Genomic DNA, 15,106 nt, shown 5'->3' with positions numbered 1-15,106 from the left:
CCACTGCCTTTGTACCTAATGCATTTACTTAGGGAATCGAGAAGAGTCAAATGGACCCCTGAGCTAAACCTTCCCCTTGCATTCCCACACTGTTGGAGCCTTCCTTTTCTTGGGAGCTGCATTTGGCTCATTCACACATTTACGTTCCTAAGAGGAATGTCCGAGGAGGGTGGTTTTGGGCCTGTAGTAGGCCATTGGGCAGGACTCAAGCTTGGATACAATCCTGAGATCCCGTGCATGCAATGATGGATGGATCCACAGCTGGGAGGTGGCCTCATTTTTGCAGAAAGTAGGGTTTCTCAGTATGATAGTAGATGGGTGAGCTCTGGATGCCTACCTGGGACCACAGTGCCTACATGGGCTTCCCAAGGGAGAAAATAGTCACTAGGTTTATTAGGCCCGTTGCCTTGCAAATGTATGCTCACACATGTACAAGCATGCCTTGGGATTCTCATGTTTATACGCACAGAGACATGCTCTTATTTAACATTGCTTTTGTTCCTGTGTCCACATTTGTTTGTTCCTCTCTGTAATTGAGTGGTTAGAAAAAAAAAATAACCAAGAAATGGAGGCTCAGAGATGTGAAATTCCCTCCTCAAAGCCACACAGCTTTCAGGTGGCACACTTAAGCCTCAAGTCCAAGATTGGTATATCTTCACCAAATTAGGCTTTCTACACAGGCACACACATGGATATACACATACATATCCACGAACACACATATGCACACACATGTACATATACATGTACATACCACACACACACACACACACACACACACACACACACACGCGCGCGCACACTACTAATTAGTGTAAATAAGGCCCATGATGACTACTAATTAGTGTAAATAAGGCCCATGAGATTCCAATTTCATTATGATCAGAGAGATGCCAGTTAAAACCTATTCCTGCCACATTTTAATCATGTGACGTGGAGTGGCCATTTCCCTTAATAAAGGGAAGCAATAGGTTTCCAGTTTTCTCATCTGTTCCACGGAGAAAATAGAGCCTTACTTCATGGGTTTGTAGTGAGCATTAAATGAGCTAATCGAGTTAAGGCTTGGTGTACATTGTTGTCATGTGGTAGGTACTCGATATGCCTTGTTCTTTTTCTAAAGAATGCGTTAGCGTTGCTGGAAGCACCCATGATGTCTTAAGTTGGGAGGTTGCAGAGAAGCTGCTTCGAATGTGATTTAAGAGGAAAGGCAATAATCTGCTCATGTTCTGGAAGAGCGACTAAGCCCAGGACAGAGGCTACCTTGGCTCTATAGTGCCCTCCAACTCCACTCTTTGGTGATATTTTCTACTCTACCACTCCAACCCATTTGTCTGTGTGCAGCTTACTTTCTTCCATGAGTGGCTGGGCAGGCCAGGCCTCTTGGCACCCTATAGGGCATCCTTCCAGCTCCAGGGACAAAAAGGTCAGTCCTTGATCCTCTCATCCCAGAGAACGGCACAAGCTGCTACAAGCTCACTGAAGACAGGAGGCAGCAGCACCCCAGACGCTTCTGTAGTTTGTCTGGCTGAACATCTCTCCTGCTTGGGTTGGGCTATCTGTTCTCTGGGGCCGCCTCTACCTGAGGACCTAGGATTTGCCAGGTTGAAAATCTTGTTCCCCCAAGCCCACCCCATGGTCTAACCCCTCCCACTGCAGATTCAAGTCCCAGTGGCAAGTCCCTTTTACATGCCTGGCCAGAGAGAGATTTCTCATAACCCCACCTCATTGTGTCATTATATAGATTAAATGAGAGAATGCATTAAACATTCCCATTTTGGTACATGATGGGTGCCTCGTAAATGTGACCCTAATTATTGCTGTTGTTATTACTGTCATCATCATCATCGTTGTCATCATTATTGACTCCCCAAGGCAGGCTGGGATTACAACCAGTCACTGGCTGTGTTACATCAGGCAAGTACATCTCTATGCCTCAGTTTCCTGTTCTGGCCACCACTGGTTACTCTTTATGAGGTCTCCTCCCTCCAGCTTCAAAGTCTCCAAAAAGCTTCCCAAACGTGTGTTGAAAAACTGTCAAGGCTGCCTCCACTGTGGGAAATAGACAAGTGGGACTTGGCGTCTTCATCAAATGAACTGAGCAGCTATAAGAATTTGGTCTTGGTGCAATTAAAGTTAACAAAAAGGATTGCCATGCTTGGTGCCATGCCCACAGTACCACAGATAGTCAAACTCAGGACTCTGGGATATGCAGAGTGAGGGGCTGAAAGGAGAGAGCTTTGGGCTAAACACTGTGGGAGCAAAATGAACTCTTGGTCCTCTTGTGTCTTGGTCCACAAAACTCAGCCCTTCACAGTGGGTCTTTGCTTACCCTCTGTCGTTTTTATTAGTCCTTCTTCACCAAGTCAATTCATGTATTTATTCTTAATTTTTGAACAGGATCTCTCTATATAGCTGAAGCTTGCCTTCGTCTCTGGGTTTTTTGGATGCCATCTCCAGAGTGAGGGGATTTTAGATGTGTGCTATCATGCCTGGCCCTTTCACATCATCTTATTACTATATTTTTTATATTATCTATATATCCATTATCTATTATCTGTATCTATCTATCTATCTATCTATCTATCCATCCATCCATCCACCCACCCACCCACCCACCCACCCACCCATCCATCCACCCACCCACCCATCCATCCATCCATCCACCCATCCATCCATCCATCCATCCATCCATCCATCCATCCATCCATCCATCCTTCCATCCATCCATTATCTATCATCTGTCTTTTGGTGTATATGTGTGTTGTGGCACTGGCTTGCTGTGGTATGTGAATGGAGGTCATATAGTAACATGTGATATCTGGTTCTCTCCTACCCCATACGAATCATGGGACAGAGCTCAGATCATTAGGCTTGGAGGCACCATTATACACTGAGCATTTTCTCCTGCCCTTGGTTTTTCTTTTAAAGGCTGTCAGTTTCTAAAATTCCAGTCTTTGACATCTATGATGTTCCCAAAGGAGTGCCTTCTATTTGCAAAAGCATATTTCTCTCTCTTTAAAAATCGTGAGATTATAATTTAATCACAACATTTCTCCCTTTCCCATCCAATGCTCCCTTCTAATGCTCCTAACTCTCCTTTAAACTTATGTCTTTTATGTTTTTTACTAACACACACACACACACACACACACACACACACACACACACACACACAGAGCACATATCTATTCCTAAATATAACCTGGTCATTCTGTATAATACTTCCTGTAGGCATGCTTTTATGGCTATTATCCGGTACTGGACAACCCATTGGTGCACACTTCCTTGGGAAAGGCCAACCACTCTCATGTTCAGCCTGCTTTGGTTGTCCACAGTTCTTTGTGCAGGATCGAGACCTTGTGGGCTTCTCACCATTCCTTTTGGCACATTCCCTGGTGTCAGCCTTGTCCAGCTCACTGTACAGCTTTTAAACTGCTCCACCTAGCTCACAGTGCTGGGCCGTCGACTGGAACCTTGCCTTTTCTCTTAGGCATTGGATATAAGTCTCTAACTACCGAAGCTTAGAATGTGCCAGAGGAAATTCCAGCTCTACACTCTCTACCCTGACTCATCATTTTCTGTCTTCCATGACTCAGCCACAGCATTACCATCTACCGAGGTGTATCATCCTATGCTCCTTCCTCCCATATTACATTGCCACCTTCCTTCCTGCCCTCCCTCCCTTCCTTTGCCCATCCATTCCTCCCTTCATCTGTCTGTCCCCCCTCCTTCTCGAGTATTTTCAGCATTTACTGAGTGCCTGCCACATGTTAGTTATTGCATTAATTTTCAGACCACTGGACGGTTACATTTTCTCATCGCAACCTCCAAATGTCTAAGAATTGCACTACCCAGTTTCTCAGTTGCAAATGATCCAGTATTTACCTAGAGAAAAAAGGCACTTAGCAAAAATATATTGCATATGCCCCAGAATTAATGGATGAGATGGAGAAACCGGCCTGAGGCCAAGCTTCTAAGAATGTCCCGAACCACCTGTCCTTCTGATTGCTTGGGGAAGCTGACCCTGAATATTGATGCCAGAAACCAGCTCTATTGCAAAGCTTCACCGAGACCCGTTCCACCATGGCAGCTCAGGGTTGGCAATTTGACTCAGAACACATGCTCTCTCGTAGCTGGAGGCCTTGGAAGCTTCCTACCCACCAACGCCAAGTGCGATCCTAGAGAGTTAGTTTTTCACATTAGGCCCTTCCCAGCTGGTCTGACTGAGTCTGGAAAGGAGGACACAGCACATTGGTGAGGGGGCCTGGAGAACGTTTGAGCTCTGACCTCTACAGAACTCAGTCTGCCATACTTTGCCCAGATTTCAAAATGCTGCTCCAAAGTGATGAACAGGGAAAACGATTGACTCATAGTTTGGATCCTAACATACGTCTTTCATCATCACCTCCTCACCTCACCCTGTTCTGTGCCTAGGCCAATCCTCATTCTGGCTGCTGGAGCATCTCCTCTAAAGCACATGCTGACATTACCTGCTCAGTATCCGTCTCTGGCACCCACTGGTCCCAGGACTTCCGTCACCTAACACACCTTTAGCGATCCTCTACAGAGTTTTACTTTCTTGTTCATATACCCTACTTTAGTCCCTTCCCAACTTTCAAGAAGAAGTAAGAAAGGATTCCCATTGGATGGTAATTTCCCAACGACCTGTTGAGAAGGATGTGATATCGCTTTCCACGGACCTAACATAGAGTCTGAGCAGAGCCTAGGTAGGATCTATTGCCTGGAAGCACACACTAGGAATATCTTAGCTTGGGACAATGAATTGATGGGTCTATAAGTATTTCTTTCAATGGACTAGAAAGCTCACCAGTAAGACTTGCATCTCTGGGCCCAAATACTTTGCCTGTGTGACTCCTTTGAATGGCAATTTGTCAGAAAGGCCTCCCACGTCTGAGACTTGGTGTTCGTTTCCAATTGCGTCTCTCTCTGCCTTTCTTCCACTTCTTTATTGTTTTTTAAAGATTTATTTTAACTTTTAAACCACGTGTTTATGTTTATGTGTCTCTGGATGGATATATGCATGTGAGTCACATATGCATAAGCGTATGTGAGACCAGAAGGTGTCAGAGCTTCTGGAGCACCAGGTACTCCACATGGCTATTGGAGACCAACTTGAGTCTTCTGCAAGGACAGCCGGCCTTCTTAGTGGCTGAGGCATCTCTCCAACCCCTCTGTTCTTAGTTTCCAGACCCAGTCCTTGGCCCCACCCTCCACTCTGCCTCACTCCCTTAGGCTGATGTAGTTGGCCTTGACAAAACCAGGAGGACAGCCAGCCAGGAAGAACAAACAGGTGAGGACAGGGATTAGGGTAGAGCTCCTCGCCCAGTGAGCATGGGCCACCCTTCCTCTGCAGAACACGGTAAATAATCGTCTCAGGACCAAAGTCATGATTACAGGGTGTGAGCTCACGCTCTGGAATTGCAGAGTCAGAGGAGGAACATTTCCCAAGAAAACCTCTCCTATGGATCAAAAGCAGAGAATTAGAGGCAGCCCTGTGCAAACCTTCCGCCATGACAGGAGTTATTGTTCTCTGATCGACAGGGATAGGGACAGCCCCTAATAAAGCCAGGCTCTCCCGACTTCTCCCCAACCAGCTCTACCCAATCTTTGAGCCTGGAGGTAAAGTTCAGAAACCTTAGCTCCATCCTGGATGAAGGGGGCTTTGTATGGTACCTGGGAGTATGTGTGGTCTGCACGTTCATATAGTCAACCCTCTGGTCTGTACGCACGCTTTCCCCCACAATGTGTGCACTTCTTTCCCCAACTAATGCTCCGCCTCGATGTCCCTGTCTATCTCTTTGATGGCCTGGGAAGGTGTTGAGATTTTCCCTATCTAGCAGGGAATCCGGGCACTTCCGGAAGCCACGGCTGTGCTCTTTCAAGTTGGAGGCATCTGCGCATGCCAGATCCTTCCAAGTGCGACTTAAGTACCGCCTTTGCCGATAGCAGCCTGAGAAACCTTATCAACAGTAGCTGCTTATTACGTGAGACTTGCCGGAGTGCACGGAGGGCTTCCTCTGTGCCCCGGAGGCAGATGTGCACCAGCGGAGGTTATCGGAGTTTGATCTGGAATTGTTTATTAGTGGTGGGGCTTTGGCCGCCTTATCCCACTTCCGCCCTTGAGCTTTTTTTTTTTTTCTCTTTTTTTTTTTCTCTCCTCTCTGAAATCCAAATGTTAGTGGACATCTATCAGTGGGCTGCTGAGAGGATCAGACGAGATGATCCAGACAAAAGGCTCAGCATAGTTCCCAGAACAGTGGTAGCAGTAAAACTAATAGCTTTTATTACTTGTTTTTTAAAGTATCCACTTTATTAACAATTAAAGTTTAAGTGTTAGAGCTAACCGTATTCACGTTTGCGGACCAATGTAATGGCTATACCCCCATTAACCGATTAACTACCACTATCAACATCAAAAATTTACCTCCAGAAGCTTCCGGTGGGGCTTCAAATCCCACACCATTTCCATCTCTTACTTTTGGCCTCAGGGAGCCACTGGTCTGCTAACTTTCACTCTAGACAACCTATTCTCTTTGTGGCATGAATGAATATTTTGTTTCTTTTCCCTGTGGAGTATGGATCGCACCACAGCTTGTGTCTATTGACCAGTTGGTAACACTTCAGTTGTTTTCAGCTTTAAGAGCGCTACGAGATTACTGTAAGCATTCACACATATCTGTGGAAGGGCGTCTTTCATTTTTCTCAGATAAATATCGAGAAGTGAGATTTTTTTGTGTCCAATTTCTCTCTATATGTCTACATTACTATTTATATTTTTATATGTAAGTTCCATGGATTTTCCTTAAGTTTATAGGAAACCACCAAACTACTTCCCAGAGCGGTTACAGCATTTTACACTCTACCGGCAACTCATGAGTGAGTGCTTAAATCTTCTCCTGTCTCTGCAACACCTGGCTTATAATTTTACCATCCGAGCTGGCAAGCCATGTCATTTTATTTTGTTTCTAACTTGAATTCCCGATGAAGAATAAGCTATCATGTGCTTGTGGACTGTCAGTGTATCTTCTTTTGAGAATGCTTTTCATTAAATCAAAACAAAACAAAACAAAACAAAACTGTTTCTTTAACATTGAGTTATTGGAGTTCTTTTTTTTATGTCGTGGGTACAAGCCCCTATTTAGACCTAGGTGTAATGAATGTTTTTCTAGGATGTATTTTGTTTTTAAAAAAGAATATTTCATTTACTATTTGTATATTTATAGTCTGTGTATCATATATATATATATATGTGTGTGTGTGTGTGTGTGTGTGTGTGTGTGCATGTGTATGTGCACATGAGCACATGGAATATGGACATGCATGTGCCATCATATGATTGTGGAGATCAGAGGTTGAGAGTCAGTTTTCTTCTTGAACTCGGGTCAGCAAGCTGATGTGGAAAGTGTTTTTCCTTGTTGAGCCATGGCTCTGGTCCTATAGGGATTTTTTGAATGGTAATTGTCATTTCGAAGAGAGGGCACCTCTAGTGTTGGGGACATCTAAGATATGACTTTATGAAATGGATAACGTTTAAGCACTGTGTAAGAATGTTGGTCCACATCAGCATCATGAAGATCAGCTTCTAATGGATCCACAGCTTCACCTTTTAAAGTCAGACCTGTGATCAATTTCTTGTATTAGTACTTTTAGGCTGACATATACACATATCTTGGTCCTTATTACTGTGGCTGCCATTGCATGACTAGTGTGTTGTATAAGCTTGCGCCTATTCAGTAGCTGGAAAGGACTTGCCCTGTGTCCAGTTTCGGGTTCCTATGGAGTGGTTCTGAGCATTCATTTGTGTCTGTGGGTGGGTATCTTCCACAATTCCTCAGAACCGTGACAAAGGTTGAAATCCTCTTCCTATTTATTTTCTCTTTGCCCAGGTCATCTAAGCACCCTAATGTCATGTATAGAAAAGACCATCCTTGGCTTATCTGTCTAAAGTCAGATGCTCATCTATGAGTGAGTCTATTGTTGCCTTATTTCTCTTAGCATTGATCTATGTAGCTACCCTGTACTAGGATGATGCCAGCCGAACCTCCAGAGCTTTAAGTCCTGAAATCAGGTAATATAAGTTCCCAAGGCATTCTTCTATGGGAAAATGGTGTTGCATATTCTAGGTCTTTTGTAACTTTTCATACATTTTAGAATTAGATTGTCAATTTCTTGTAAAAACACTTCCGGATTTTGATCGGGACTGTATTGGAACTACAAGTCAGTTAAGGGTAAATTTATTTTTTTTTCTGCCAGACATTGAGCACATTTTCTTAAATTTTCATCTAGGCACTTCATAATTTAAAATATCTTGTTCATAGGACATCAGATGGTGGGGTATGCTGCTCAGCCATGGAATGCTTGCTTAGCGAGGGGAGAGGTCCTGGATTTCTGGCCCCAACACTGAAAACAATAGTAAAAAAAATGGAGGAGAGTGAAAAGAGTAGCACTGGTGAGATGGCTCACTGGGAAAGGTGTCTACCACCAAACTGATGACCCTGGGACACATATAGTCGAAGAAGAGAATTGACTCCTGCAAGTTGTCCTCTGACCTCCACCCATGGGCTGCAGCCCGCATACAGCCCTTCACCCAGATGAAATAACAAGCAAGCAAGCAAGCAAATAAATAAAAGGATTTTTTAAGGGGAAAAAGAGAGCAAGCAAACACATAAATAAATGTTCTTCAAGGTGATGGGGGTAAGAGAGAGAGACAGAGAGACAGACAGAGGGAGAGGGACAGACAGAGGGAGAGGGAAAGGGAGAGGGAGAGGGAGAGGGAGAGGGAGAGGGAGAGAGAGAGAGAGAGAGAGAGAGAGAGAGAGAGAGAGAGATAATGAGATTTTCAATTTCCATTTCCAGTAGCAGTGTTGCCAGTATATGATGTAGAGAAGTGTAGTTGATTCTGCATTTCAACCTTGTGTCGGTTCTGTTCACAGTTTGGCAGATCTTCATCTCTGACACGGGACAATGTGAGGGCACTTAATTCAGAGGGTGCCGTGGTGACAAAATAAAGTAGGACATCTAAATGTTTTATTCTGGTTCCTGGCATGTTTCAAGCGCTCTCAATAGGCAAAAGACTTCGATGATGTTGAAAGAGTGGATGGGATTTGTCTCCACAGAGAGTAACCAGGAAGGCAAAGGATGGATTTCAAAGAGGAGGCCATGCTTTGTGTCTTGAGTTGAGTGTGGATTGTGGAGGTGGGTCTACCTTTTGAGAACCAAGGGGCTGTGCACTTGTAATATCTGCTTGTTGTTCCTTTGATGCTTATAACACTTCAATAAAAAGCAAGCTGCAAAAGGACTAAGTCAACACTCATTGAAAGTGCCACCTTACTGGTCCTGGTACATTGTTTATGTGAACTTCTGTGAACTGACTGCTACTGTCCCCCCCCCCCCATTTTATAGAAGACAATGTTGTCACTCTGAGAGGTAGGACCACTGTCTGAGTTCACAGAATAAGAGAACTGTGATGGCCACTGTCCCTCTCATTCTTGCGCCCTTAGTCAACTTTGCACAGTCTGGCATTTGACTGGGAAGCATGTGAAGTTCTCATGTTCAGGTCCCCGATGCAGGCTGAGGGATTTCTTCTTCCCAACGTTGGATGGGGCTACCCTGGCATGAATAAGCTTGTTTATGAGTGGAAGGGGCTCAGAGAAGGGGCAGAGAGGGCATGAGAAGACCCGACTGGGCCAGCTGTGTTTCCTCTCTGCCATCATTCCTCACTGCCGTCCTCTTTGCTCCGAGTGGAGCACACCCCACACAAACATCGTATAATTACCCGGTCTGGCCTCATGAGCAGGGCATAGATGTGGAGACATTTATTTTTCATTAAAAGATCCTGATGAGCTCGTGGGAGGTGGAGCTCGGGAGGCTGGGGGAGTAGCCTCACAAAAATTGCTGACTGCTTCAGCCCTACCAGCCCCCAAAGCATGTCTCCAGTAAGCTCGGCCACACATCTGAGCCTCGCTGCCTTCATCTAAAGCTGATATTCTCACCAACCTTACCAGGGCCCTTGGGATGGCTGTCTGTGACAATAGGAGAAGGGAGTGATTGGAAGCATTTGTAAATCTCCTGACACCTCCTTCTTGGATTCAGAGCTTGGCACACGTGCCCGGGTCCCTGATTCAGGATCTGGGAAGTGAGCATAGATTTCCTACCCTTTAGAATTGTTCTTTGAGACCAGATTTGTTGAAGCCCAAGAACGGTGAGAGTCCGAAGAACAACGTGCTGTTTATTGAAACAGTTTGCCTTTCTCCAATCCCATGTCTACAAGAGACACATCCCTTGGGACAAGGTCTCACCATTCCTAATGTTGTGATCCTTTAATGCAGTTCTTCACACTGTGGTGATCCCCAGCCACAAAGTTATTTTGTTATTACTTCATAACTATAATTTTGTGACTATGAACCATAAAGTAAATATCTGATGTGGAACCCCAAAGGGGTCTCATTTCCCCCACCCCCACCCCCTAGAATGAGAACCATTGCCTTAGGAAATGCCATTGGGTTCTCAGGAGCAGAACTTCCTCCTAGTAGTCTCCCTTCCACAGCTGCACAAACCAATCTTCCTGCCCTTACAATATGTTAGGAAACAGAACCAAGTGACTCTTGGGACCCCTTAGTGACAGGGAGCTTTTCTCTCTGACTGAAGTGATAGTTGTTAGGTCTCTCCCTTTCCCCTCCTCCCCATCATCTGGTCCGTCTGAGATGAAGTCAGAACTGTGCTAGAAGCCACCCAGGGTGAAGAGAAGGGTTTCTGCTGGCAGCTGGGACCTTTCTATCACTTCCTTGTGTAACAAAAGCCAGGGCAGCTCTGAGTGTCTGGGCTTGTGTTTTCAAGGGACACGTTGACCTGGCAGATCTGATGAAGCCACATTTCTAAGCTTATAATTGTGAGAACAGAGTGCCAGGGGGAGGTCAATCCCAGTTTCTACCTCAAATTTTCTGATCTTTTTCCAGGTAACACAGGTAGAAGTTGACTGGGTTTACCTGCAGACCTCCTTCTAGTTCTTGTGCTGAGGGTTGAACCGAGGGCCTTATGCATGCGAGGCAAACCCTCTACCACTAAGCTACATCCTTCTCCCTGTTACGCTCTTCTTAAGGTTACTATTAGGGAATGGGGCCTTGAGTATTCCCAAGCAGAGAGTGAAGTTATCAGATATAAGTATCACAAGGATAATTCTCTGGCATCTAGGAGGGGGGGAAGGCCCGAAGCAAGGTAAGACCAGAGGCAGGGATTTCAGGGACAGGGACATCAGCAGCATGATGACATGGTCAGGGATGTCAGGAAGGGATGTCAGGGAGGAGTGGTAAAGATGCTCCCCCATGGCCAACTATTTTCAGAGGAGGGAATCATAACAAGCTAGTCCGTAGGAAGAAAATATGTACAAGATCACTCTGGATCCCATAGTCACAATCATTAGATGGCCCCAAATAACTGTCTCAGGACAAACACAGACCCTACTGACACCAGGGACGAAGGCAAATATGGTGAAACTAGTCTGTGACTCCTATCCATGGTGATGGCATCAGTATTTTCTCTACCATCTCATGCTTTTTCCAGGATCCTGCCTTATCCCAGGAACTTCTGAATGAGCCAGAGTAGTGGCAGCCTCGTTACCTTAATAAATTCTGCTTGAGGTATCCACTTGCATTGGCATAGAAATTATGAAAATGTTTGGCAACTTAAGATATTTTAATCAAATCCAGAAAGTATACTCATGCCAATGTAGCCTACTAGTTAAACCATTGAACCTGTACAATGTTTTTTACAATCTGTTTGATCTCAGTTTCTCTGCTTGACAACTGTGGAAGGCAGAAATGAATTTAAGGCTCTTCTACTGTAATCTCCAAGCTCCGAGCTTCTGTACTCTCCCCAATTCATTGAGAGGGACTTGAATGAGTGGCTCTTATGACAAGCGTCTTGGCGATGTTCCATTGAAGGTGTATGATGTGCTCTTGACGTCAGTTTTCTGCACGCCCAATAGCTGGGTTCATTTTTGTTGACTCAAAAAGGCTCCCATGTTGGGCTCCAAGGAAATTTGATATTTTTTTCAAATTCAATGAGAATGAATGCTGTGCGTTTAGTCATTGTTGAAGTGGGGGGAGAGAAGGGAATCAGGGTGTGGGTGAATAGTTGACTATGAAAACTTGGCTAAGCAACTGGGTGTGGTTTCCAGTTCTTGGAAGATAGACTTCATGCCTGCATGTCTCTTGGTTTTCATTCTGTAACTAGTCATTGAGTTTCAGTTTCTTAGGTTTTCCATCTCCTTCCAGAATCTTCTCAGTGTGCCCCATAGCTCTCTTTAGGGCAAACTTAACTCCTGACGTTTAAAGTCCTCCCTATCTTCTGGGAACTCCTACATCGTTCAGTTCTTTCAGCTTAGCAAGTCCAAGCTTGATCTGATCCTCTTTCTTGCAAAACCTGCTGCTCCTTCCCAGTTCCTGGATTCAGGAATGACAGCATTATCTACCCAGTCACCCTGGGTAGGAGCTGGGAATTATTCCGGGCTCCTCCCTGACCCCAAACCCTACCTATTTCAACCACAACATCCTATTTGGCCCTTAAAGCATGCCCAGCATCTACCGTGGTTTTTCCTAATAACTCCTTATTTAAACTTTATGCCTAGTTTTCTTTATTTTCTACTGGATACTTTAAAATAACCCCTTATCTGTTTCTCATCTATCATTTTCCTCTTCCAGCTTGACATTTTCTGTCGTTACAATTACTTTAAAAAAGTGTGTGTGTGTGTGTGTGTGTGTGTGTGTGTGTGTGTGTGTGTGTGTACAGGTTAGCAGAGGCCAATGGTGTTGGATCCCCCAAAGTTGGAGTTACAGAGGTTATGAACCCCTCAGTGTGGGCTCTTAGAATTGAACTCAGGTCCTCTGCAAGAATCATATAGTAATAAATACTTTTTCCTGCTAAGTAATCTCTCCAGTCCCTGACAGTGACTAAAACATACCCTCAATCCAGACATGAAGATATTAGCTATTACAAGAGATTGGATGTTTTATAAAGCTCAAATTCTCTAGCTTCGTGGCTCAGCTCATGAATTCGAGTTTTTTTATTTTTTTTTCTTTTTGCTGTAGGACACAACTTGTTGTTTCTTGGATGTGCCTTATTTAGTGCCTTTCTCTCATTCTTCCTGTGGCTTAGTTTGTCCAAATTCTCAACACTTTTCTGCTTGACTCGGACAACCCATGAGCCCCCCTGACCCCTTTGGCCCTTCCTTTGTGCAGGCCTTGCTGCTGGCACGGACTGACCACTTCATTACTGGTTCCTCATTTAAGCATTAGATGCCCTCCAATATCCTTCAGCAATGGCTGAGGCTTTTACCAGGACTGTTAAGTTGGTCAACAGGCCCTTTACATGACTATTCTTGTCTTTCATACAGTCTTCCTGATTGATCTGAGCCATGTGTATAACAGATTATCATTCCTGTATGAGTGGAGCCCCTCCTTGCTGTTAGCATGATTCCTTCAAGCAAAAATTGATAATATGGTCAAAGGTGAAAGAAATCACATTCTAGAATTGTAATGCTTATGGCAGAAATGGTTCTAGTCATGACTAGAAGATGGACTTTACTACATGTAGTTTATACTGTCTTAAGTGATGGTTTGATGTAACTAGAAAAAGAATCATCATTTGCATTTTTGAACCCATTTTTTGCATGACTTGCATTTGTGGCCTTTATCCAGGATGCTCCGAGAGAACCACTGAGTGACTGGGAGTCGGCATTCATGGAGGACAGGTGATTCAGCTCCATGAGAATGATGCCCGGGTATTAAAAAGCTGTCACGGAACTGGATAGGCGTGGAGAGGCACCCTCTTTCCAAATGAGCAGGCTCCAAAATGCCTCAATACGAGGATTGACCCACATGATGAAAGCGACTGAGGTGGCTGCTGTCTGTAAGCTGGAGGCCTGGGGAAGCCTGGTATAAACCCAGAGACCTAAGTTAGGTCTGAGGACCAGGGAGCTGATGAGGTAAATCCCAGTTTAAGCACAAAAGGAATCTGACGCCCATGGGAATCAATAGGCAGGGTGAACTTTTGTTTCCTCCACCTTTTTTCTCTATTCACACCCTCAAGACGGTTAGGTGATTGGCATGTCCAGTGGGGACGACTACCCAGGAATCCCAAGAATGGTTCCTGCACATGGCGAGAAGAGAGGGTGCCAGGATAGTAGGAAGGGACTTTGTGGGTACTGACTGGAGAGTGAACTAGTACGGTCTTCCTGCTTCTTTACCCATTGATTAATTACTCCACCTCACATGGGCTCATGGGCTTTGTACTGCATTTTAAAACTAAGTTGATTGTTTGACGGGATTCCACTCCTCAGGTTCCCATATATTCTAGGAACAAGTCTGGAGGGTTCATTTATAGCTGTTTTGCAATGCTTCTTGGATCTCCATAGGCAATATTACTCAGGTTATAGAGACCATATTGTATCTTGGACTATATACAAAAAACCCTTCCAAGTGTCTGTCTGGTTTTTTTTTTAAGAATAAAAAAAAGCAGAGTTAAAAAAAAGACAAAACTATATATTCTACAAAAGAAAAACATGCATAAATGAAATATAATGAAAATATTCCCCCAAATTGTTGCCACAAAACAATTCAGTGTAACAGCTCGAGAACAGTAGGGTTACTCGAGTTCTTGAGATGCAGCTCATACTGCAGGTGAGAGACACAGGTAAGACTCAAGATCCTGTGACTTTGGCCCCCACGTCTGTGCTCCTTACCTTGTATAATCTTGATGTGAATGAGTCGGAAGTCAGTGTAACTTTGCAGCATCTACAATGAGCAAGTGTTCAACAAGCAAGCACTAGAAAGGGTGTACATTTAAACCCTTGGGGATTTGATCCATGTTCAAGAAGAGCTGTGTGAGACAGCATAAACTCATGAAGAGAGCTGGCTCTTGAAAAAAAAACCGCTGGAAATAAAAATGAGGCTATGTGTGCATGGGTGCACACGTGTGGGTATGTTTGTGGATGTATGTGAGCGTATTTGTGTAAGTGTGTATATACATGTGTGTGTAGGTGATGGGTGTGCATGCATGCGTGTGCATGTGGAAGCCAGAGGTATTGTTC

Source organism: Rattus norvegicus, chromosome 3 (assembly GCF_021556685.1).
Source record: "Rattus norvegicus strain SHRSP/BbbUtx chromosome 3, alternate assembly SHRSP_T2T, whole genome shotgun sequence".
NCBI lineage: Eukaryota > Metazoa > Chordata > Mammalia > Rodentia > Muridae > Rattus > Rattus norvegicus.
The sequence above is the reverse complement of the archived record's forward strand: the minus strand, read 5'-3'. Positions refer to the sequence as shown.